Raw genomic sequence first — 25,904 nt, forward strand, 5'->3', positions numbered from 1 at the left:
TCCACTTTCGCCAGTCCCGGCTGAGATCTTTGCCTGATCCTGCAATTCCCGCAGACAAGCATACAAGCACCCAGCTGACACCAGGTAGTGACCCGGCAGGGTGGAGAAGGACTTCCTGCACTGCACAGTACAAGGACATTCTCGGTGTCTCCACTCCAGCAGCAACACGCCTGGCAGCTGCAGAAGCACAGCATGGCACCCCGCTGCTGGTGGCCATGGTTCACCCGTGGGCACCACTGTGGCAGGGAAGAGCTGACCCCGAGCAGGACCAGCCTCTCCCCTGCAGCATCAGCATCTCGCAGGGCTGCATGGCTGGAGAACTGGGCAGAGAGACAGGAAATGTGGAGTTATGCTCCTGATTCTAACATTAATTTCTTATATGGCCTTGGGTAACTTGTATCACCTGCCAGCTTTTGTTTCTACGTGGATGAAGTATGAAAAATAGCCAACATCATGGATTTAGGGAACTCAAAGCTCTACAGAAAAGAATCTGGTCTGAACTTTCTATATCAAAAAACCTTTAATTTCTCTCAGTTACACCTGAATCAAGGCCAGTTTCTTATGTTCGACCAATACATATCTCTCCATCTCTTACAGAAGAACAACTTATCTTCATCTGAAAACATCAAGCGATGGAGGGAAGCCAGCCCTTCCCTTGGTATTTTCCCTCCTGTGATTAATTCCCACCACTACTGAGCATTCAGATTTCATTCCTCATCTGATTTTTTGGGGATTCTTCTTTCAGCCACTGCTTCTAACAATGCTCTTTTCTGCCAAATGAAAGAGTTTGCCTTACTCAGTATTTCTCCCAATGGTTCATCCACACTGCTTGGTGGGCTAAGTGCAATAACTGCAAAGATCAATTAAAATTTGCTCAGTGCTTTGAAATACTAAGCTCTTCTCTAGGGCCTAATATCCTGTGCAGTATCAGAGGTATACTGACAAGCACTCTGCTTCAGCCTTTCAGGCAGCGTGCAGCTGCCAGAGAAAACCAACAGTGGAAAAGTACTATCCCTTCAGAAAAACAGATGTTGCAGCTCCAATTTGTCTTCTGCCAAGACAAAGGAGATGCACTAAATTGATCTTTTGTAAAGGATTTTGTTTTGCTTCCAAGATTAATATCACAACAAACTGGGAGGCACCATACCTCAGGGTGCAATGCAATTTTGCAGAATTGAGCCTAAGTACCCATGCTGGGTATAATTTAGTTAGTCTGAAACTATGTCTGGGGAGGGAAGAGAGAAACTTTCTTCCTTTCAGTAGCATGTTATCTAAAGAATCTATCTGAGTATACAAAGGCTGGCCATTCAGCTTCAAAGCTTGCGAAAGCCAGGCGATAGCTTCTAGGCTTGCACTCCTCACCACGGAGTACCAGTGGTGGTCCACAGAGCCCTTACTGGTGGTATTTGTGGGGCTCCTTGGTCACACAAAACGAAAGGAGGCATGAAGGGATGGGAATTAAGACCTGGACCATCCTGTGAGACGGCTGGAGGGCTCTGATCTGAGCCAACTTTTCACTGGCCAGTAAAAGTCATCTCAAACCATGCAGCCGGACATCCAAGGCTCCAGCTCTTCTGGGGAAAGTGAATTCTTGATCTCTTTCATTAAAAATGATTCTCTTCACCTACAGCCCCAAAACACTGCCGTTTACATGCTGGTTTTTCATGCTAGGATCATGTCTGCTTGCCACCATTAAAGGCACCCTTCTGCAGTATTTTTTGCCCCTTACACAACCCCCATCCCCAACACACCCATTCCAGATGAGGCATTCTTCACTTGAGCCATTACACAGCTTCACCACCTACTACTGCAATTCTCCTCAGTGATATCTGCACTTCAGCAAAAGGATTAAAAACCCCTCCTTGTACAGCCTGTTCAGGATGAAAGGCAGCACATAAATTAAACATATTGATTCAAACTCCTTTAAACAATGCATCGATCCTTATTTTTACACAGTGTATCTCATTAACAAGTTGAAACAAGTACAGTTATCAGATTATATTGTTCTCTTTCCAGGCTTCTTCATCTGCCCCCAAAACCTCAAATAATTTCCATGTACACGTTTCACCAGCTCCCTGCATCTCTATGCTACAGCAATCTGTGAACAAGGTCTGCGCACGCACACGCGCACACACACACACACACACACACACACAGAGTTATAACTGATTGACAAAAATGGCTGGACAAAATGAAGCCTTAAGGGTTGCTTTTTCTCCCTTCACTGTGGGAAAGCTTTTACAGCAGTGGAAAATAGATGTAATGTACTACCTCGGGACAGCAACATTTCTCACTGGTGCTCTGAAGTGCTCCTGAAGCAGGCTGGCCCCTTTTCTGCTAGGGCTGGTCTACACAAAGAAGTTTTGCAAGACTAATTCTGTCAGCTAGGAGTGTGAAAAAAGAAATACCTCATCCCTGCAAGCGAGAGAGCTACACCAGCAAAAAACCCTGGTGTAGTGCTACAAAAGAAGGGATTTTTTTTTCTTTGTCTTCTAGTATAGTTAATTTTGTTTGGGTGAGCTCTGATAAACTACACCAGCAAAAGAAACCTCTTGGCTCAAATAACTGTGTTTCCAGCTCAGGTTGCCAGTACTGCGGTATCTGTGTGTCAGCACATTCCTCCTGCTGGAGAGAAGGGACCCGACCTTGAATTCACTGAGGTTTTTACCTGAGATAGAGGAAGGCTTCTCTCGGGAATACATGATTTAGTGTTAGAGTTGGACTTCTCCTGAGCCAGTCTGCCTCTTGGCACTGCAGGTGAAGAGTGAGCAGAGTGGAAGCATTGAGTAAAAGACGGATCGGACTATTTAATACGTAAAAAGACACCAAGACACACTGTGGTGAGAGGGAAAGATCTGGTTGCTTCGAGCTGGGGGCTGGCACATCAGACGGCACATTCCTGTCTGACACCCGCCTTCTCGGCTGCGAAGGGAGCTACTTGTCTGAGACGATGCACAGCCAGAGGGTCGCTCCCATGATAACGTGAACTCATTTCTGGGCTTCTGACATGACCCACTGCTGCTCACAGTTGATGGCAAGCTCTGTTTCACATGGGGGGCTTTTACAGCCAGACCCCACGGGTTTCGGTCCTGCCTGTGGGAGCTTTGGGCATCGTTGTGATGAGTTGTCAGGTGGTTGCCTCAGACTCTGGGGATGCAATGGCAGAAAGTGCTCAGGAGGAAAACAGGGTCTCTCTGGTTTTCCATAAAGACTGTGGACACCCACAGCACACCAGCCATATCACCAGCCTGTGCAATCCACATTTTCTTCTGGTTGCTGCTGAGCCTGATGTTTGCTCTGTGCTCTCACACGCTGGCCTCCACTTGCCGTAATCACGCTGCTGGCTGCAACGTGGCCACAGCCAGAGCAGTCTGAGGGGCACAGGCTAAGCTGAAAGACCCCACGCCAGATACACCCTGCCGCCGGCTACAAGGGGCACATGCTGAGGTGAGATGCATTCCTCTCACCTGCTCTTTTCTCCAGGCTTGTGTAAACAACCTGCAAGGCTAAGGCAGGGCCACCTGAGACATTCTCCGTCCTTCCTCTCCAACCCACTGCATTCCTCCCCAAAACAGCAGGCAATTTCAGCAGCGCTCTGTTTAACAGGGCCTTGAGCCTGCACCAAGGGCCCCTTCCTTTGCATCCTCTGGAGCAGCAAGTCCCACCTTTTCCTTCTTGCAGAGCAGCATTGGCTGGTTGCCCTCACTAACCCTTCGGGGTTGTTTGTTGGGCATTTTCTTCCTTAATCAATTCCCAGAAAGTAGCTTGCATGAGGCTTTGTGTTTCTGTGAAGCGAATTCCACAAGCAAGGTGTAAAAGTAATTAAGGCGGCAGGCTTCAGATTTCTGACATTGCAATCAATGAGCTGTCCCCAGGCAGCCACCCTGACAATGCAAACCCACCGAGCACGCGGAGGAGAGGGGAAAGCGAAAATCCGCGCCTTGCAGAAAGCCACTTCATCTCTCAGCTTGGCTCTCCGGGGGCCAACAGATAAACAGCACTGCCCCAAGGAATTTCCTTCCTCCAAAGGTGGGAACTGGCCTCCCATCCTCCGATGACATCAGCTTCCTTGGGTGTAGGGCAAGAGGACTTCAAAGGAGGGGTTGAGGAGAAAAAGCCCTCCCATGAAAATCAAGAAGGTCTGCTTTTGGGGCTGAAGGCTGTCTTGCAGAGGTTCACACCAGCATGCTCCGAAGAGACAATAAAAAAGGAAAGGAAAGCATCAGCACAGCAGAGGCAGCCACACAAAACCAGCTGCAGGTCTGCAACCAGCAAGGAACTGCCACTCGAGTTCCCCTAGGCAAACAGTCCTGACACAGCCTCTTTCCTGCCAATGTCCACACTAACCCATGGGCAAGCGCTGGCAGCAGCTCCTAGGGTTAGTACCTCCACGCTGAGCTCACCATGGACTTTCAGATGCCAAATACAGGTTAACCTCCAGTCTGTCTAATGAGGCTACATGTGCCTCCTTCTCCAGTCTCCTCTATTCTTAAACGCTGAAGAATCATCACAACTTTTCAGCCCCAGCCCTCTCTGAAGTTTTACTGAAATTTGGCCAAGAGCTTCCTGGGGGAAAGGGAAAGAAAAGGAACTGGCAGACAGATACAGGGATACTATGTTCACATGAGCTTCATTTCCTTAGGAAATCAGGCTAAAAATAATAGTCTAAAATATTGGGCAACTGCCCTCAACTCAACATCTCTCTCTAGACAGGAAGAAAGGAAGGAATTAGCAGACTATAGGTTGTATTTCAAGGGTTGTCTGTTATTGAAGCACAGAAATTAGAAATGAAATTGAAAAGATGTATTAGATCTTCTTGTCCCTTCCTGGGGGAACAGATCTGCAGCTGTTCCCCTTAGCATATTTCTTATGGAGGTGTGCAGCAGCCCAATCTTAAATGATCCAAATGATGGCACTTCCATCAGTTTTCAACAGGGACCCATTCACTTCCTTATATATTTTTCCTTTCTTTTTTAACAATTTCAACTTTTTTTCACTTTTACTGTGTTTCATCTCATTATTTCTAGCATACCTTTAATTATTTTATAAGCCCACGAGGGCAGAAAAGTAAATAAAAGTGTCTATGTAAGCCATCTACATAATTAGAATAGCATCACAAGGTTCATTCCACTTTTCGGCTGACTGAAAGACTTTTTATTCAAGACTGTTTAATATTTTTAACTGTGTTTTTCCTGAAAAAAAAGGTCTGTTGATTAATAAATTTCAGGTTTTTTCAATTTGCGTTTTTGGGGCTTTTCCCCCTCCCCATCCCAGCCTTAAAATTCCAACCCACACAAAAAGTCTTCTGAATGGCTTTCTCAGTCCCCTTGACTTAATTACTCCAGTTTTCAATTATGCAATTAAAAGCTACTGAAAAGCAAGGGTTACTTTAATATGAAATTTGTCCAAAAAAGTAGCTCCCCTTTCTTAACCACACAGCCTGGTTTTTTGCACAGTAGACTATTGCTTTCCAGCAGAATGGACCCTATAGACCTGGTGACCTTGATTTCACACTATACGCACAAGTCCTTGAGAGCGGAGGGCCACACACTGTGCGCAAACTATCGCTCCTTTCTGGAACCGTTAGGACAAACCGTGTCTCCCAGGGAGCAACTCTGACTATTAACCACTGAGATTAAGACACAGAGGAAACCACTTTGCTGTTTGCAACAGCCTCTACCAAAATAAAGTGCAGTATAGCATAACTAAAAGACTGCATTTCTCTCCAACACTGCAAGCTGCTCACACGGTCCAAGCAAACCCAGCCGTGGTCCTACAGCACCATTTGCTGCCCCCACTTCTGCCATATGGAGGAGGAAGGAGGCAAAACCCCACAAGAGTTCCTGTAAGGGAATTAGGGCCGACCCAGGGCAATTAGGAGCTGGACAATTAATTCTTTTGGTTACAGGACAGCAAATTAAATCAACTTCTCCTATCTAAGCTGAATGTTCAGAGCAGGTTTGAACTTGACAGCAAAAATCCAACCACTGTCCCAGCACAAGACTGAGCGGGTCCTGAGGATGAACTAAAGCTGAACTGTCACACACATGACAGAGAAATATATTTCTTTTTGCTACTGTCCAACTGTACATGAAAAGAATAAAATCTGTGAATTACAACCAGCTTCAGCTTCTCCACTCCAAGCACAAACACACAGAGGTTGTGAGCAAAAACCCCTTTCTTTGACATGTTTCTCCCATGTTCAGAAGCAGGTCATCTGAAGATGTGCAGGTAGAAATGGTTTCCTTGGCCACTCTGCGCTTGTTGGGGGCCAGTTTCAGAGAATATTCTGAAAACAGGATTCCTTATCTCAAAATCATCCAGCTCAGAAGATGGACCGGTTTTCTCACACCTCCCTGACAGATAGTTGCATATCCACAGCTGCTAGCGAACACAGCGAGGAAACGCACACGTATTTGGGATTCAGCCCTCGGCCGCCCCTGGATCCCTCCTCCACCTCGCAACCTTGCAGCGGTATTTCCCTGCCTGACCTCTCCCCTTCCTTCTAAATGCCCCTGCTACGGAGAACTGCTGGGACGGCAGAGAAAGGCTGGCTTTGTAGGCAGGATGGAGACCACCTCTGCACTGGGAATATTTTCCAGAGCATTTATGGGTCTCTAAACCCCCATAACCCTGCAGTGCAGAAGTCCCATGGGCCCAAATCCGTTCCCCACACACACATCTGACCCACAACTAACTTCACTGTTCTCCTGGGCCTCCTGCTTAACTAGGCTTAATGTTACATACAATTTCCATGAAAGCAAAAGGTAGATTTAAGGCCATAGTAGGCATATTTAGAGAATACTAAACTGAGATTCCAAGATGTTGGAGGCCTTTCCCAAGTGCTGACGGCTATTTCTGAGTCAGTCTCACTCTCTGCTGTTCTCTGCTTAGTCACTTGATCCCAAAGCATCCGCAGGGAATCGAGAGCAAGGGAGAGGGAGCGAGGGAGCATGGCCAGGAAGGGTGCGCCGCGGGAGCAGGAGGCACCTCGCCTGGGCACCGTCCCAGCTCCTCGGACATTTGTGTCATTGGTGAGGACAGGACTCCAAACATCCAGCTTTTGCAAGGGTCAGGAAGAGACAGGAGGGAGAAGGACATTGCCACAGAGGCCCAACCAGAAGTCTTGGGAAGTGACAGTGCTGTATCGAACTGTGAGGAAGAATTGTATTTTGGAGTGAACTCATGCCAGAATACGCATGTGCGTGTGTGCGTGAGCATGCGTGTGCATGTCTGTAAGCACGAGTGTGCACACATACACTCGCATGCATTTTTGTTCAGACAAGGCAACAAACTTTGTTTGGCAAAGCCCACAAAACCTACTTACAAACAAATCACAGTTATAGGCAGCTCCCAAAAAAGCTGCTTTCACAGTCGTACCAGCAGGAATTAAAACATCACTAGCCATTGCTACGTGACCTGGTAATTTGTGATGCTTTACCTTCAGTTCAATCACAGCGCTTTCCATGTGCTGACAAAAATGAACAGTGAGGTGCTGAGAGTCTGTTCATCTACTTATTCAAGGCTCAACCCTGGTTTTCAGAAGCACTATATAAATTCAGAAGTTGCCCGGAATAATAAATAACTGTGACAGGTACAGAAACAAAGCCTGGAGCATTTTGGGCTAGTGTTTCCTCCTCCAGAAAGGGCTTTTCTCCTCCATGTCTGCAGGACAGAACATCCCAGCAATGCTTCAGCACTGATGAACCCTTAAGCTTTAGCCAGCAGGAAAGTCAGCTTTCTGGCAGAAAACCCTGAGCTAGCTTCTGGCACAGAGCAAAGAGAAGGAGAAAGATGAAATACTTTGTTTACCATATCCTTACATCACTATCATCACTGGAGAAAAATGCAAGTGCATCTCTCTGCCCCAGGATGCTCCACGTGACCTTAACCATTATCAGCACGGATAAAACAGCAGCATCCTCCCCTCTGCAGACAGCTCTGGGACTCTGGTGTCACAGTACGCACACACGGGTTTGATCGAGCAGCCACTGACTTCAACAGTGCAACCCAGAAAGCTCCCAACACCAAATCCCCTTTGCAAGATCTAAATGCAAGAGCAGTGCTCGGTTAAGCTCACGAGTACATACAGTTGCTGACCGTACCATCACTCGAGATGGTGAGCGCAGACAGGGAAGGATTTCTGCCCAGGAAGTCTCTGCATCGTCCACTGCTTTAACTGCTAGCATGTGCTGGCATACAGCGCAGGGAAGAACATACCCCAGCCCTTGCAGAGAGTAAATGATTTCCTCCAGAGGAAATAATCACTTCAATTGGCATCTGTTGCTCAGGTTACACAGAGAGAAGTTGTGGCTCTCTGGAAAAAGCTACCGCCATGGAGATGGCTAGCTAAATTCAACTGTATCTAGATAAGCAGGGTCTTTTTCATGGGTGGTTTCATGTCCATCTTCCTTTCCTTTCCCTTCTACCCCTGCCCTCAAACAGCTTCTGTTTGTAAGTGTACTGCTATTTTCTACATATCAGCATTCATTCTTGGGTCACTGAGCAGTTGTTGAAGACTTCTCAGGACAGGTAGAGCCAGGACACCACAGAACTTCACCTTTCAGCCCTTTTAATTTTTCCTGCATTTTCCCCCATAGCTCCCCCCCCCATCCCCAGATTAGTTTCATCAAAATCAGTTTTAGGTTTCATGACAAAGAATCTGATTAAAAGGAAAAGGAATTATTTTCCACTGGAGAGAGGGGTGAATGCTGTATTCCAAGGATAAAAAATGACTGAAATGGCGCAGAACTACTATGCCTCTCACAGCTAGAAATACAAGGGAAAAGGTTATGGCAAATGGCAAAGCAGCTGGATGATTTATTTCTAAAATGAGAGACTTACCCCACCAAACTGGGACTCAAGTGGAATTGTTGCAAAACTTCAGTACAACTTTGTACTCACATGAGACAAGTCTAGGGAGTGCTCTGCTACCCTGAAACAGAGGAGAAAAACAGAGTTTCAAAATCCTTGTAAAGGATCATGTCAGGCAGGGAAATGACACGAGTCAACTGAAATATTCATTCTGTTTTTAATGCTAAAGACAACAGTGAAGCAACATAAAAATATATATATATATATATATATATATATGTATGTATGTATATACAGACCTCATGTTTTCCATTTCTGAAACCATTTGGAAACATTTTCTGGATTGGAGATTTACCAGAGTTGACCCTTGTGCACACAGACAGAAGCAGGTTATCCTAGATCACCATTTTCTGATTAGAAAAATCTAGTTAGAAAATTCCTCACCAGGTATTTTATAAAGATAAATTATAACTGCAAGGAAATGTCAAATTACACCACCTAAAAAAAAGTTTTGGCCAAGTCCCATTTGAATCAAAATTAGTATTTTAAAACATTACTTCAGTAAGGCTCTACTCCTGTGGAAGCCAGAGATCACTCACTTCAAGGCACAGTTAGGGTCTAGACTTCAGAAGAGCGCATGTAAAACACAGGCCACAAGTAAGGCGTCTGTCATAGAGATGCGAACGCCAAGGCTCAGGGAGATTAAAAAACAAATTCAAGATCAAAAGAAGAGTGCATAGTGTAACTCTCAGAGCACAGGGACACGCTGGGCAACCCAGAGTCCTCAGTAAGAAAATTCAGGTCTTACTCAAAAAAAGAGAGAAGAAAGCACTGAGTGAAGGTTGCACAGATAGTGACTTTGGAGCTGGGGTGAATACGCGTTCAGCAGGAAGAGCAGCCTGTGCAAAGATGCCCCATGCCTAAGCCTCATCTGCTGGACAGGTTGAAAGTCACTTGCCCTCAACAGCATCCTTTCTTCTGTGGTTCTCTGGGGCAAAAAAATGCTGTATTCCCTCCCCGTCCTGGAGGCGCGCAGAGCACCTAGGTCTCCCCAGCGCTAGAAAGACTCCAGCGATCTGGCCACTGGTGCTGGGACCTACACCCTCCCCGTCGGCTGCCTCGCACTGGCCCCAAACAGCCCAAAATAACCACGGGCACAGTGAGACTGCGCATGCAGGAGGGGCGAAGAATTCAGAGAAAAGCAATTCCTTTGGGTGAATTCAAGGAGAATTCGTTCCCTCCAAGGGCCAGTAATTCATCTGAATGGTGACTCAGAGATGACATTACGGGCCTGTCCCCCACAATTGCTTCAAGCGTAATTTTGGCCTCAACAGTTTCTTTAATTGAATCTGATTTAGATGGGAGTCCACCAGCACTTCATTTTATTTTATTTTTACGATTCAGTTTAGCATTTAGTTTCAGTTGTAATCTGATTTTATTATAGTTGTTACTAGTGGAAAATCTATCCAACTCTTACTAACACTACATAAATTCAGACGCTGTCTTAAGAAACTTTCTCACACATATGAGCGCTAACATTTCATATGTAATATACCTACCTGTTGATAAGACGGGCTGCATGACTCAGTGCCCTGACTGTTCCAGAGGAAGTATTATTTCAATGCACAATATGTTACAAAGGCAAAGAAATGCAGCCTTTCCTATAGCTATAATGCATGGTAACTTCGAGGCATATCCTCAGACTCGTGAAAATGATTCAACCATACAACTGCACTTGCTCTAGTAGGAGTGTCAATTGGAGAATATATTCCTTTAACAAGAAACTGGTATTCACATGTCTTCATTAATTTTTTTTTCCAAGAATAAAGGGCTCTGTTTCACAAATCTGACTAATTTCCCTTCCCATGCATGATGTTATATATACTAAAATAGAGGTGTTGCATCCCAGAAGTGGCTGCCCTGCACTGCTCGCGAGCTAAAGGCACTCAGAAGAGGTCTAACACGTCCAGAAGACCAGTATGCAGCGCTTCACACATATGCAGTATCATCACGTCCACCACATCTTAGATAAGCAAATTGAAGCCAGAAAGGCTCTGATTATGCCTTAGAGAAAACTTCCTACCCAGTGAGGGTAGCAAAGTATTGTGACAACCAGACAGGCAGCGGCGGACTCCTCTCCAGCTGTGAATCAGGACTGATGTGGGGAGAGCTAATCTAGCTCTACAGCTATAAGAAGGAGGGGATGACATTTTAGGAGGGACTTTCTAGCCCTGTGATTTTACACTTACAGCCAGGACCTGAGGAGAATTTTAGGATCTACCTGCACAAAGCTTCTACACTGCTGCATACAAGCAGCAGCCACTGCGTGTGCTACCTTATGCAATGGATTGGATGGACTTCCATGGCATGCTAAGCTCCACGTTGTCATGGCTAGACTGCTACCTAGGACCTAATTGCCTCACTTCAGACTGAAGTCACTGCAATAGAAACAAAGCAGGCCAGTCCAGAATCAAAGGCCTACAAGGCAGATTACTTTTGAATGTAAACATATTTAGAAGAAATTTAGATTTAATTAATTGTTTTTTTCTGATCTAAGCTGAGAGCTTTTGTAACATCTGAAACTTTTATCAGAGTTGACAATGATACAAATACCATCCTGCCAGCTCCTAGAGTGCTAGCAAACAATCTTTCATCAATCAAATGAACTCTTACAGACAGACCAAGATATAAACACCCATATGTAATGCACATTCTCTGGACTGGATCCACCGTTAGCAAAATCCTCCTGCTTCCCTGGAACTAGGAACACAAACTCCCTTTATATGTCTTAAGCGTCCACAGTACAAACAATAACACATTAGCATGCTCTTGACACTGCTGTCAAAATAAACAGCTATTTATTAACATTCTACAAGGCATTATTAAAAAAAACAATTGAACAATAATGTCAGAAAAAAATATATATCCCTCTGCCTCAGAGCACAGCATCTTCCTTTTACTTAAGACAACATCTGGTGCAGACAACAGCTGCCAAAGGCTAGAGCTAAGAGGCACGGTGATTGCTATTGCTTGGTGGTTGCTCGATTATTTTTAAGAACATTTTTTAGCTGTATGGTATCACTGCCAACTATTCCCTGTGATCCCAGGAGGACACTGCATTCCCTTTCTGCTCTTACTGGGTAAACGGAACAAAGGCTGAACACGATGTTTGCTCTCACCAGTCAAACCTGCACTAAACACAAATAGATACTAAGGACTACCCTCCCCCTCCTTCGGAGGGGAAACCTCCCCATCTTCATGCAGTGAGAATTCTGCAGCCTTTTGTTCCTGTGGATAAAGTAAATTTAAAGATATCAAGGAGCCTCTTGAGAAAACTGAGAGAGGAAGCTTGAATGCAAAGCAAACTTACAAACAAAAAGCTATTTTTAGTGGGGGGGGGAAACTCCTAGCATTGGACAAACAATACAAGGAAGTTTCAGACACTGACTGCTAGGGAGAGCTAATATCCCCTTGTCGCTGCCCCACCTAGTCTGGATACAGGAATGCTGCTATATTCTCAGGCTTCTCGCAACCCCCAAATTATCCACCTTCCCCTTAGCATGGTGCAAAAGTTCAGGGCTCAGGCTGAAAGCCACCTGGTGACCTCAGTTCATACACATCACTTCACCCTCCTGCTGGCATAGGTGATCTGAGGTCACAGCACAGCCCTGATGGGACCATGGGCTGGTGGTGTCAGTAGGGATGGGTGGTGAGACACTCAGGTGGGGTGCTGCCAGAGGCGATGGCACAGCATGGCCGGTAGCGCACACGGGGCTGTGGCCAAAGAGCACACGGAGACTCTTGTCTTCACCAGGCACAGAGCTACAGCAAAGCAGCTAGCTAGGCAGAAGCAGAAGAAAAGACAAGAACTGCCTTGGGATAACCTTAAAATGGACCTTTTTAAGCAGAGAGCAAATAGCTGGCTATGCTTCTGCCCTTCACTGGAGAGCTAGGCTGCCCAGCGTCTGATGGGACCCCAGGACATCATTTGCCACGAGCCAGTAGTCACATTGTGCTCAGCAGCTGAAGATCTGGCTGTTAATTCAGGACATAGCTACAGTGCTCTGGCACTCCCCATTGACACCTTTTCTTCCTAGCAATCAGCTTTCCTTTTTTTTTCCCTCTCTAGTCAAAGCAGATAGTGTATTTTTCAAGCAATTAATAGTCAGGTTCTTTGGCGTGGAAAATTCTTATACGGGACTTTTTCTAGCCTATTCAGTTCTTGCTATAGCTGCATTCCTATTTATGAATTTGCAACTACAGTGAACAATCAGAATCAAAGCAGCCAGGAACAGTCTGTTTTCTGAGATCAGTGAAATAAGACTGGATCTGAAGGATGTGGTTTCTCTTGAAACCTCTCCTGCAGTTTTGTATTGCCAGGAGATCTGAACCAGTGTTCAGAAGATCGTGGCGAAATGATTTAACTGTACAGACACATTTCTGCTTTTGCTGCGAGCTTATAAATACTAAAAGCAAGGTTTTGATGAATGCCAATCAAAAACTGGATGTAAGATGGGACTATCAAGAAAATAAAAGCTATAAAAATTGCTCAAGTCCTTATCTGGCCCTTATCTGGCCTCACTGCCTATATAGTTTCATGAGAGGTCAGACAGGGACATTTTGTAGATTTTCCTGCCAGTGAGAGAGAAGGATATTTATTACACAGCAGCAAGCTGCATCTTAGCAGTATGCACTTCCAAGGAAAAGGCCAGCTCCATACTGGGCTGCAACAGCAAGAGCATAGCCAATAGGTCGAAGAGACTTGTTCTTCCCCTGTACTCAGCACTTGTGAACCCAAATCTAGACACCATGTCCAGGTTGGGCTCCCCAGGACAAGGCGTTGACTAAGGGGAGGGAGCCCAGCTGTGTCCACCAAGATTGTTGGGGGGCCTGAGCACACGTCATGCAAGGAGGGGCGGAGAGGATAGATTTGTTCAGCCTGGAAAGAGAGAGCGATGGGGGATCTGCACCCAGGCTTCCATTACAGAACGGATGGTGCCAGGGGAAATGGAGCCCAGTCTCTCAGAAGTGCACAGCAAAAGGACAAGCTGCAGCAAGGGAAAGATACCAGGAAAAAAAGCGTCACCCTCAAAGTGGTCAAACACTGGGACAAGGGCCCAGAGACCTTAGATCACACTGGTTTTGAGTGAGTCTTTGTGGGCCAGATAAGGAAAGGCCCTCACACCAGTCAGGCACTCGACTCTCTTTGACCTGCTTAAGAACACGAAAATACACAGGCACCTGAATGTCTTTGGTTAATCCACTCCAAAAGGCCTGCTCACTCTTTCAAATGGCACGTATGCCAGTGAATCACTTGGTCAATTTTCTAAACCAAAGTCACCTTTGATCCTAACCTCACCTCTGATTTTGCAATCTAACTCTTTCACACAGATTTTTTCAAATCACTTCGTTCCACAGACATCTTGGTCCTTGGCTCACTTAAATATCCCTCTGAGTAGGAGGAAGGGAGTGACGATCGTTGTTTCTTTTTGAATAATTCCCATTTATTTTGGGGGTGCCTTGCCAAGAGCCTCTCAAGGAAGAGAAGGAAGACCTCACTAGTTTCTGATGTGGCTCTTCGTTCCACCACAGGGTTTGTCTGTATCTGCAAAGGGTTAAGGAATATTTGATGGAAAACATTTGAGAGGCTCTGATAACAGAGCATACGCAAACAGTAGGATTAGCCTCATAACATTGCTAGTTACACATTGCAAATCACCAGCTTTAGCACAGGCAGTACCAGCCTCGTACCCCGCATAAAGTTTCCATTTTTGGGCTGTGCTGACTCCATCCTGCAATAATTCATGTGTTACTCCCAAGAATATTTTGGGATCTCTCTCTTCCACCCACCAGCTGAGAGGTCTGTAGACCTCCATCCCGACATCCTGTCTCTTAACTCATCCCAAGCTTCTACACACAGACATCATACAAATCAGGGGAACATGCTGTCTGGGAGCAGACACTCCAACATCTAGCATACCCAGGACGTTTAATGGAAGCTGCATGCTCGCTCTGAAACTGTTAGTTGCAGATTTGTTCAGCTTTTGGGGAACTGAGATTGCTTGCTAAGACTGCATGAATGAGCTCTCTAAGTATGCTTAGGGACTGGTGCACAAATATAGCAGAGCACATAAAAGCTGCAGCCGAGAGACAAAAAACTCCTGCAAAGGGCAAGACGCTCGCAGTTTTCTGCTGGAGCTCTGTAACATAGCACTGGCTCATGGCATAGCAATGCTCTTCAGGCAGCACCTGGGGCTGCACCACACACAAAGGTCTTAGCACAGGCAGGATCAATCTCACACCCAGGAGAGCCCAGATGTGGGCAGAGCTGGCACCAACATTAGGGAAGGCTCTTGAAGTGCCTGGGGAATTTGTCCAATGTAAAGCTCAGACTGGAATGGAGAAATCCCTTCCTTTCTCTCTTACACTTAAATACTGAGAATGCACCTCACTCCTTTCTGCTCCTGAAAGAAATAACAGCTCTGCAGCCACAATCAAATGCATATGGTGTTAAACAATTCTGGAGATACAGCATAAAGTGGTGCTATTTTGTCCACACACTTCACCCCTGGAATTAAGCTGCCTAGTCTCCTTCCACTAACCTTCAATATTACTTTCTCATACTCTTCCAAAGATCAGTAGAGTAGAGCTACAGGTTCAAGTACAAAGCAGCCTAAAGGCGCTGACTTCAGCAGAAGATCCCAGTCACTATGGACTTGGGCTGCTTCACTCTGTTCACTAAACTGAGGATCAAACTCCTGAGCGTAAGCAGCCTCTCTAAGGCAGACTTGACATCTGATCTCCTGTGATGCTATTTGCTTTTTAACCCAAATGGTACCTCCAGAATCCCTGTTCTCTATGCTTATAGAAGATGATAAAGTGGCACCAGCCATAACCTCCTCGGGTAAGGAAGTACCTCCCTAGGTAAGGAAGTAGGAATTGCTAGTGTGGACTAGATCCATGGCCTGCCTAACCTAATATCCTGTCTCAGATGGTGGCCAGCACCAGATGCGTCAGAGGAAGGTGTGAAGGACCCCATATGAGGCAGATGTCATGCTTCACTGCAGCCTGCCTGACTTAGGAAAAGATGAAAACAAATGAGTTTATAACCTTTTGTCAGCCTGTCCCAAGGATGTAACTTCACAAATATTTAGGTCAGATGGGGCACACCCTGCACTGTACAGAAAAAAAAAAAAAAAAAGAAAGAAAAAGAAAGAAAGAAAGAAAGAAAGAAAGAAAAGAAAACCCAGTGCTTCAACTCGTGGATGCCATGCTCTCTGTGGTAGATAAGATAAACTAGTGACGATCACCTGCTATCATTTCAGATTCTGGTCTGTCAGCTCAGGGCAGAAGCTAAAGGTATCTCAGAACACAAGTAAAATGAGTACTGCAGTCGCAGTCTAAGCCATCATTTTCCACATGATAGTCGTAAAAAAGCTCTAGTTAATCAAAGGAAAACAAGTATGAAGCTAAGCTAAGTGAGGTTTCTCTCTGCGGAGTTTTTAAAACTGTGAATCCAATTTGTAAAAGGGATTCACCAAGCTGATTTTCCCTTGACATATGGGAGTACCCTCATTTTAGCCACCAGTTCCCAACGGGCCATGAACTGTGCACATGTTTATCCCTTCACAAACTGGGACTGAAACTTCCCTCCCAACAAACACCTTATGAACATGAAGCCCAGCTGCAGATGCATATGATTCCTCTCTTCGCCTAGTTTACTCCTTCTTAGTGGGGACAGGAGCTGGTGACTTCTCCCAGATGGGGTCCTACCCACAGCCAAGAACAACTGAAAGTCACAGTTTGATTTCTAAGATGTCATAACAAGTTTTCTCAGGTATCATAAAAAGCATCAGTAAAGTTCCTAAACAATCCAGGACACCATGGCGAAGCCTGACTGAGGTGAACCTTCTCCTGTCTTGGAAATGCCTGAAGTTCTCATCTTGCTTGTGGAGATGGGTCTCCACCACCCAATTGAACAGATGGAGGATGAGGTATTGCCCAGCACACAGGGATCTACAATGTCCAGAGCAAGGATTCAGTCTGGCTGCAGCTTTCCTGGTTGAGGTCCCCACCAGTGCTAATCCCAAACATTGCAGTCATGTTAGCACAGACCAGGGCAGAAGCTTGCCTTCACTCCAGGGCTAGCCTGGAGCGTCTTGCTGGCAAGGCAGGGCAGAGGCAAAGGCAGATGAAAGCTACTGCTCTGCCCCAGCCTGGGGGAGGGAGAGGGGGGGATCTCCCTTGTTTATTGGCAAAGGAGGATTTCCTGAGACCCTGATGCCTCCTAGGGTGGCATGTGAGCAAGGAAGAGACACACAGATCTGGGCGGGGGGCAAAGGCCAGCTCGGGAGCACCCCTGAGAGCCGACCATCTTGCCCACTGCTATTTTCCTCCATCAGTTGTTAACCATTTGCCTCAGCTGGGTTAATTCACAAATTTCTTTCTCCCAGCTCCACCTCCATTGTTTCTGAGCCGGGCATTGTAACGAGGCCAGTTCTATATTTATGACAGGATGTCAGCCTACATTTACAGCTGCCTTCTTTGAACTGCACACTTTTACCTTCTCTGTTGGCCACGATGCAATTCAACAGAAAGGTAGAAAAATAAACAAGTGTTTATTTAAGACATGCTTGGTTATATCAAAACGCAGAAGTGGCATTTCTTCCTATTGGCTTTTCCACGCTTTTGGCCAGGACAGCGCAGGTCTTTTCATGAAATAAACAAAGGATTATTTCCTAAGAAGATTGAGAGCTTCCTTTAAAGAAAAAGAAAAAAAAAAGAGAGAGAAAAAAGAAAAAAAAAGAGGAGGAAGGAATCTACAGAACAGCCCTTCGGAAGTTACAACTCTGGAAGCCCTTTAGTCCCACACCAGCAAAATATATTTAAATATAGCATAGTCTGTCCAGAGTGCAGCCTGAGAAATGCTATATGCCCAGCAAAGAAATGACTCTGCAGCCAAAGCCACAGGGTGTCCAGGCATCAGGCATACGCCATTTATCAGGATCTAAAACCAGGCAGAGGCCACAACTGGCCTAAGAGTTGCATCTTTGACTTGAGTTGGCTGCTTCACAAAGCTTGACTCTGCTTTACTATGTTTAAATTTCCATACCACAGCCTAACATTTTTATCTGTGCTGCAAAGCAGCTTGTGGCCTTTGTCAGAGCTGGTATGCAAAAGCCTATTCACACAGAAGGATGTCACCAGCCAAATGAGACTTGAAGCACCCACCTCCTCTGCTCCTCACCCAAGGACCACCAGGCGCTCTCTCTGCTCTCCATTAGTGGGAGACAGTCCCTGGAGATTTATAAAGCTCGAACTTCAATCTCTGTTAAATATTTTCTCAAGACTGCTCTCAGCCAGGATCCTTATGAATCATTTTGATCTGACATTTCTTGCACAACAAGAAAGCTGAGACATTATTCCTATGTGATATCCCTTGCCATCCCTTGCTGAAAGTCCAAGTATAGCTGGTCAGAAAGTGGATCAGAACCTCCTTCATCTCCCTCTAAAAATAACATTTTTGTGGCAAAATAAGAATATTTGTATTTCAAATTTGAAGTGCCTTTCATGAGTCACAGGAACCGTGAATGTGTGCTTCACATCCTTGTTTTCTCAATAGATGAGGAGTCTGGTGGACTACATTTCCCATGACGTGCTGTGGTCTCCCCTCCCAGTGAAAGGGGTGATGTGCCAGTGATACAAATGGATGGGAGTTCACCCGGGCAGCCTGGCCACCAGCAGGAACAAGGAGATGTGGAGTTAGGACTATAAGTCCCATGCAGGGGAATTTAAGGACACAAATATTTCATTTTGGTCAAGAACAGAGTCATAGTTTTGGTTGGAGTCATTCCATTTGCTGGATAAAATTTACCTCCTTCTCTTCCATTTCCCAGGAAAGTAGATCATTTTGTGAAGGAAAAATAATTCAAAATCCAAACTTCTAGGAAGAATGTAGATGGAAATATTTTGCCCAATGCCAGTTCTAAGCCATCCCTTCTGTCCACAACCTCCATTCAATGCTGTACCTGTTTTGGAGCTGCACTCCAGGACACACTGACCTGTCTCCCACATGCTTTTTCCAGAGTATGATCCAGTAGCTATTAATTGCATTCAGCTGTAATGACGAGTCTGAAATAGCTCAGGCTCTCTGGCAAGAGACTTCTGTTGCAAAAACAGACAGGCTGTGGGTTTATCTGCCATAGATCCTGCTTCCCATACAGCACAGGGTAACTGCAGCAGGATGAACCCTAGTATATAATAATATAAGCAGGAAGGGCTGTAATTTGAGGACCTTCCCACATCAATTAAGTAAAACAATCTCCCCTTTCAGAATGCAACATAATTCTTGCATAAGGCTCCTTTAAAATAATATACAACACTGCTAAACGGGAGCCGTGGGGGGACTCTCTGTGATTCTCAGTTCGCTCTCAGATTTAGCTGATAGTTTCACTGTGACTGCCCTAATTCATACAGAGGAGCTCTACGTTTTCCTTTCAAATGCAGGAAAGGCTGCACATGCCACTGACTCCCTCCTGAGCTTTCTATAGGGATAAAAGTGCTGATGTGCAGTGTGTGTGCTCACCCCTCGCTTCCATACACTGCCAGTGATATTCAGTATCCCAGTGCCTCAATTTCCCCTCCCCAGATGGTGGCAGATTCTGCTCATGCTGCATTTCTCAACCAAATGAAAACTTTCACTCTCCTGGGGACTCTGTTCCCCAGACACCAAAGATCAAAGTTACAATCAGAGGTAACTGTATTAGACAAGCTTCAATAAATGGTATAGCACGTTCAGACAGAAATCATTATTTCTTCCTTTCACTGTGCAGGAATTGTATTTGGGGTCTTAAGAAAACTCTGGAAAAAGCTTAGACCCAGGTAATATTATTGTTAGGTCAGACTCGCCATTACCCCCGGACAGGGTAATTAGACATACTCTATAGGGAGAAACTGTACTTTGGGCCAGCACTGCTATTTGTTCCCCATCTACTTCTGTCTTAAGGTCTGGATACTTTTTAGGCATACTACTAAATTTGGGAGGTAACAGGAGACTTGGAGACTGGGAGAATTTAAATTACTTGGAAATGAGGATAGCTGACTTCCATAGTACCTGCAGCTGAAATCCACATATATCAGTATCTGCAGAACTTTCAATTTATCTAATTAGACATGAAGATAGAAGTACTTGGTACCTTGGCAGTCCCAAGCCAGACAGGTGTATGTGTGGGACCTACACGATAAATGTGCCCTTGGAGGCACCATTAGATATCCTTGGGGTACAGGGAGTACCCAAGAGCTTCACAGACTCCCTGATAGACCTATGCCTGTGGCCTGCATAAATGCCCCCATTTTAGTCCAAGGAGTCCAGGTCTCTAGGTGAAGATGGGGCACTGAACACCTCACCATAGGGCTGCACACCTGGGAAGGGAGCAGGCAAAATCTGAACATTCCTCAGTAAGGAGTCTGTCTGAAGGCAATGAAGCATTGCTGGAAAACTGGTGAATATTGAAGTAGTAGAAGACACATCAGGGAATGACTATATGTATTTTGCCATTACATTCTTAGGGCAAGACCTAATAACAGTGTCCAGCTTCTAATTTTAGAAGGCTCTTACAACACAAGAAAGTCTTTGTTACCTCTGGCCCTGAGAAAACCACTGATGTTCTTCAGAGAGATCTATTAAACAGAAAATCCTCTTTGGATTATACAGCACAAGAGCTGTCGAAGTCTCCATTACACCTACTGAAAAACTCAGCACAGCCCCAGCAAGAGAAACAACTGATGCTGCTTTTGTTTGCTGTGGAAGTCCAACCTACGGCTAGTCTAATTCAATAGCCAGAGACGCTGCAGGTCATGCCAGAATACCGAAGGCCTGGGGCTTTGCAAACGGGAACCCAGTGCCCAAGCACAGCTTCACAGCCTCGTCCAGTCGGAATGTCATCATGTTAATCCTGTGCAGGGTGGATCAAGGAAGGGACTGCTTGCTCAGGCGCAGCATTAGGCTATGGATGGCTAGACTGTCCACAGGCAGGCCAGTTTGTATGCGGTAAACGGAGGTGTCTTTGCAGTACAGTCCCCAGCACTTCCAGCTCTACGTTAGCACAAGTTTGCTTCCATCAGCACCTATCGTTCTAAGTCACGCTCTAAAGGGGTACTGGATGACGACCTGTATCGTGCACATCATATGACCAGATTACAGGAAAACTTTAACAGGAACTAAAAAATAATAATTCTTGGCAGAGACCAAGCACCATCAACATGAAGAAATTGTGTAGTAGAAACAGAGTGGAAGAAAAAGGGCCTACAATTCTACAGGGTTATATTTCATTACTGAGTACCAGGTTTAGAGCAGTGGAAACAATACAAGCTGTGCAGGAGAAATAAGTCACCACGGGCTCTCCTATTTAGCTAGTGCCTCAGAAAAATTTATGGCTAATCAGGAGCATGACATTATTAACCCACTTTGTACCCAGTCAAGTGCAGACGGGTACTTGCATAAACCTTTCCTTATCGTTAGTAAAAGTGATGTGCTGCAGTGTGTCATTGTGCAATAAACAACTCCACGTCCAAGATCTCAGACGCTGCTGTATTGTGTTCTGATGAGCTGGGCTTTCCTTACAGGCTGTCAGAGTCAGATGCAGTAACAAATATGTGATCACAGCCCCTTTGGGATGATGCTTTTCCAAGAAGGGGCAAATGTTGATTATTCTTGCCTATTATTTTGCCTATATAGTTAGGAGTCATCCAAAGTCTAAAGAAAGTAAAGGAAAGCCTCCCACTGACTTCACTATTCTTTGCATCTGGTCATTAGTTTTGGGAGTATGTCAGCCAAATATATGCTTTTAGCATAAGAGAGCCTCTGAACTATCATTCAACTGCTGCCTCTGTTTTGGAGAAAGACAGACAGCTAGAAAAAATTCTCATTCATGAGTCTTGCAGTTTTGCTTTATATTTTTGTTAATACTTTTTCTCAATTTTATACATGCTAAAGCCTAATATTGTTCTATGATATAGCTGTCACCTCACAGAAAATATTTCTGGTGGTTAATACAGGGAGTGAGAATATTCATGGCAGGAGGTACCTCCTTCTGTGTAAGAAATTGAACTGAGGTCTATAAAACATGAAGAAAAAAAATGAAAGACTGTTTAGACCCCAGGAGAAAAGCCTGAGGAGGAAACATGGCAACAGGCTTCAAGTGGTTAGTAACCATGATGGATAGGAGAAGAAACAATGCATAAAGATTCAGACTAGATATTACAAAAATTATTACTAGCCATTAAGATAATGAAGCCATGGAATGAGATGAGATTATAAAATCTCCCTCAGTGGAGACTGGCAGGTGTCCTTAAGGACAGGCAGATTCAAGGACAGATAAATATCAGGAGTGACTGGGAATTAACCTCCCTTTGTCCGTCCTGGTGCCCCAAGGCAAGACTCACTCTTGTAACTGTTCCATGGGCCTGCAAGCACATCAGCTTACATGTAAAAACATACTGAGGTAGTACAGGCTGGCTCAACAAGACCTGTGTGTATGGCAGCCCTACACTCTTATTCTGCATGTTGGTGGCAAGAAATGAGTGGAGGATACAAAAAGTGTTTGAAATTCAATTTCAGCAGCCTCACAACACTTCCATGTTTATGGAGCCAGAAGACTTAGGTATTGTCAGAACACTGAATTTCTATTAAATCGCAAAAAGGAAAAAAAAGTTTGCCCAACAAACAATTTCTTGCAAACGTCTCCTCCCAGGACAGCTTCTCTTCCATTTTGCAATGAAAGCAGAGTTGGGGTGGAGATGCATGGCCTTTTCAGACATTTTTCCTGTTGAAAGTTACATTTATTTATTTTCATTTCCATTTCTTCAAACTCTTGTTTTTCCCCATCCCCCAGGCGTGGCTGGTCAGCAGACTGGCTTTTCTCGGATGCCACAGTGAGCATTTTCCATGTAGATACAGGGAGGGGCTGGAGAAGAGATCTGGCCTCTGATTCTAGTGACTTTCTTCCTGCAGATGCAAACATGTAAAGAGAATTGGGAAAAGGAAAGGTAGCCTTTCTCGGGCCATATTCTGAAGCAGCCAGGGACCCACCTGGTCCCTAGTGAGCATTAGAAAATCTTCAATGTTTTCCTAACTCGTGATCTGCCTCACATGGCCCCCAAACAACAGAGAACAGCCAGAATACAGTTAGCTTCAGCTACGCCCTAACCCTCACAAAACCAAATGTCTGCTCCAGGCAAAGGCAGAGTAGGCAGCTGCCTGGGGCAGCCCATCTGCTTGGAGCAGGCACTAGAGCTAAATCTCCCTTTTCTCCTACCGCTAGAGATCGAACTGACTGGAGGGGAGGCAGACGGACGTATGTTCCACCTCCACTCATTGCTCATGCGCTCCGAACTCAAGGAGACGGGGGTAGGCAGAGCAGAGCTGGGCCAAAAGTGCTGCCAGGGGTAGTCCTGGCAGGAAGCGCAAGGAAGTGTCCTGCTCAGTTCAGTTGTCTCCACTTCATATGCTAATCTCTGTTAGGCCTGGTTCAGGGCCATCTCGTACCTTCTTTGAAGGTGAAATCCCCCTGAAATGAAAAGTCCTACACCCTCAGCAAATTCAAATTGAGTGTGGAAAGCTGCTCAGGGCATAAAGAGACAACCCCCTCCTCACTGCTTCCCAAAATGTCACCAACAGCTTTTAAAACACCCGCATTGTGGTCATCCATCCACTCTCCTCCAGCCTGAACAGACAGATAGAACAGTAGATCCTGAATCTACTCCATCTCCATCACAAAGCTGTATTTTCTTGCCAGACACAACAAGGACAAAATAATTTACTTTTGTGTCCTCCAGGATGAGGGGCAAACTCAACTGTTGTGGAGCTTGGAGTTCAGAGCTCTTTTTACCTATTCCTTGATGAACAAATTGTCCTATGTTGCATAAATGCTCTGGAAGGTTTTTGTGGATGATTTTAGAGAGTCGGGGTCTGGAGAAAGTTAGAGCTCTGTTAAAGAAATTTCTCTTCCCTGAAAGTTTATTCAGCTGTAACTCAGCTGAAAGTTATGTAAGGAAACTAGATAAAATTAGATTGTTGGATAAAAATAGCACTAAAAGAAATCTGCATCTTACTATGGCACTGTGAGAACAACTCACCGTCTTCCCTGCTCCCCCATCTTCTGGCACAGGAAGGCAGCCTTAGCTCTAAGCTGGCCTCCTGCTGAACGCGATGGCATTTACACTGCCAAGGAAAAAAGTCACCCAGGAGAGTAACAGTGTGGTTTCACATGCATTTGTAACAACATCGATAGCTATACTTCCAGGCAGCAATCCTCATTGCTTCACTACAGAGCAAACAAAGGCATAAACCCAGGTCCAGAAGTGAGTCAGCACTGAGCTGTCAAACCAAGCTGAAATCTCCAGGACGCAAAATGTTCTCTGCATATTTTTTGTACCACACAATGTGTTACATAAACTCCCAATGGGTACAACCACAGCAAAGGTTTGGAAGGACATATTTATTACAATAGTAATTCTAGCATTTAAATCTTCTGACAGCTGCTGTAGACAAACATGCAATAAAAATCAAAGCCAATTCAAAGCTAGTATTCAGAGGTGGGAGAACAGCATAAGCATTTGGATTCTGGACAACATGACACTTTCTTTAACATTCAGATGGTATGGAAAACTGTAGAATCCCCTCCCCACACTCCAGTCAAACCCAAGTCACTTGGACTTTATTTTCCAAGATGGGCTGCAAAAAGCTAGAGCTCCAACTCCCATTATCTGAGCAATCTGTCAGCTGCCGTGGTCTAAATATGACTGACCCATCACATGCAGCTTGCAAGAACAAGCACGTGAGCACCCACAGCTGCTCCAGTTCACACCTTCCTTCTGCTGCTACGAGAATGATACCCTCTGGCAGAGGCACAGACAGATAGCTGAGGAGAGTAAAAGCTCAGATCACTGCAGTTAGTTTGCCAAGGCTTGTCTATAAGAGCTTTTGGGCATCCACACAATGTGCTTTTTCACATTAGGCACAAATAGAAGCTGCCTGTGCTGCAGAGGTCCTGAACTCACTACCATTCACTCCTAGAATCACAGAAAAAATGTAGGTTGGGAGAGACCCCTGGAGGTCATCTAGTCCAACCTGTTGCCTGAAACAAGGCCAACTTCAAATTATTTTAGATAAGCCCATGATGACACAATACTTCAAACATTAGTTAGGCCTTCCATGTGAGGCCAGGAGAAAGATCTTACATCTGCTATATTGATTCCTGTTGATAAGCCACAAGCTCTCCCTACAGATTGCCTCACTGATGTCCAAAGGAGAGATGGCACAAGAAATGGGCATGTTCATAGATAGCTTTCTGAGAATTTCAGGGATATCTGCCAGTAAGCAGCTTGCCCACAGTGAGAAGCAGTAAAAGAGACCCCACAAACCAAGGAGCCTTATTAATTTAAGAGTCAGGCATCTGTTGTATTTACATGTGACAGTCTCACTTAGTAAGTTTATATCACACCACCTTCTCCAACCATTTTAAATACTCAGAAGGGAATTCAAATGATCTCTTACTCCAGAAGAGCCAAAAACCTGATACCTTTTCAGCCAGCACAGTTGTTTGCAAAGTGATCATCTGTCCATGAAGCTATGCACTATATATGTCCTGATCTATGAAAGCAAAATGACCTTTGTTTCTACACCCAGAGGGATATAACTCTGTGAAGACATCCGCTGGAAAGAATGGATGAACTCCGAAGGGGCAAGCTTTGCACGGTATCAGTTAACACATTAATTGCTGACCGTGTAGAGAAGGCTGTGTCACATGGCAGGGCTGGAGAGCAGCCTTCTCTACCTGAAGCATGCACGCCTTCTGTCCACATTGCTCCAATTTAAGCTCAAATCAACCATTTCAGACTAAGAAAGAGTCAGTTTCAGGATATCTGCTGATCTGGGTTGAGGCATCTTGTCTGCCTACGCTGCACATGTCCAATTTGAAAGAACAAGAACTTGGGATGCTCTAAAGACACTTAAGTCTGCCACCCCTTCCAAGAGAACCTGAACTTGTCTTTCATCCCCATTTGAGAAGCTCCCCTACAAAAGTAAGCAA

General features: G+C 45.2%; 2 long non-coding RNA genes across 3 annotated transcripts in view; both read right to left on the bottom strand.

The window, feature by feature from the left end:
* Positions 1-8,847: 8,847 nt before the first annotated feature.
* The window catches only part of LOC146594073 (uncharacterized), a 108,997-nt gene continuing 91,940 nt past the window's right edge, over positions 8,848-25,904 (bottom strand). For both annotated transcript variants that reach the window (XR_014896256.1, XR_014896257.1), the window contains one exon: positions 8,848-8,935. This is a non-coding gene — a long non-coding RNA (uncharacterized LOC146594073). The remainder of the gene's footprint in view (positions 8,936-25,904) is intronic.
* LOC146594074 (uncharacterized) lies at positions 22,634-23,992 on the bottom strand. The gene is made up of 3 exons (XR_014896255.1): positions 23,950-23,992; positions 23,635-23,782; positions 22,634-22,819 (listed from the first exon to the last, which is right to left on the bottom strand). It is a non-coding gene; the product is annotated as an uncharacterized LOC146594074 (long non-coding RNA).

The sequence above is a fragment of the Rhea americana genome, unplaced genomic scaffold (assembly GCF_003343005.1).
Source record: "Rhea americana isolate MKP2758 unplaced genomic scaffold, rheAme1 scaffold_27, whole genome shotgun sequence".
Lineage (NCBI taxonomy): Eukaryota > Metazoa > Chordata > Aves > Rheiformes > Rheidae > Rhea > Rhea americana.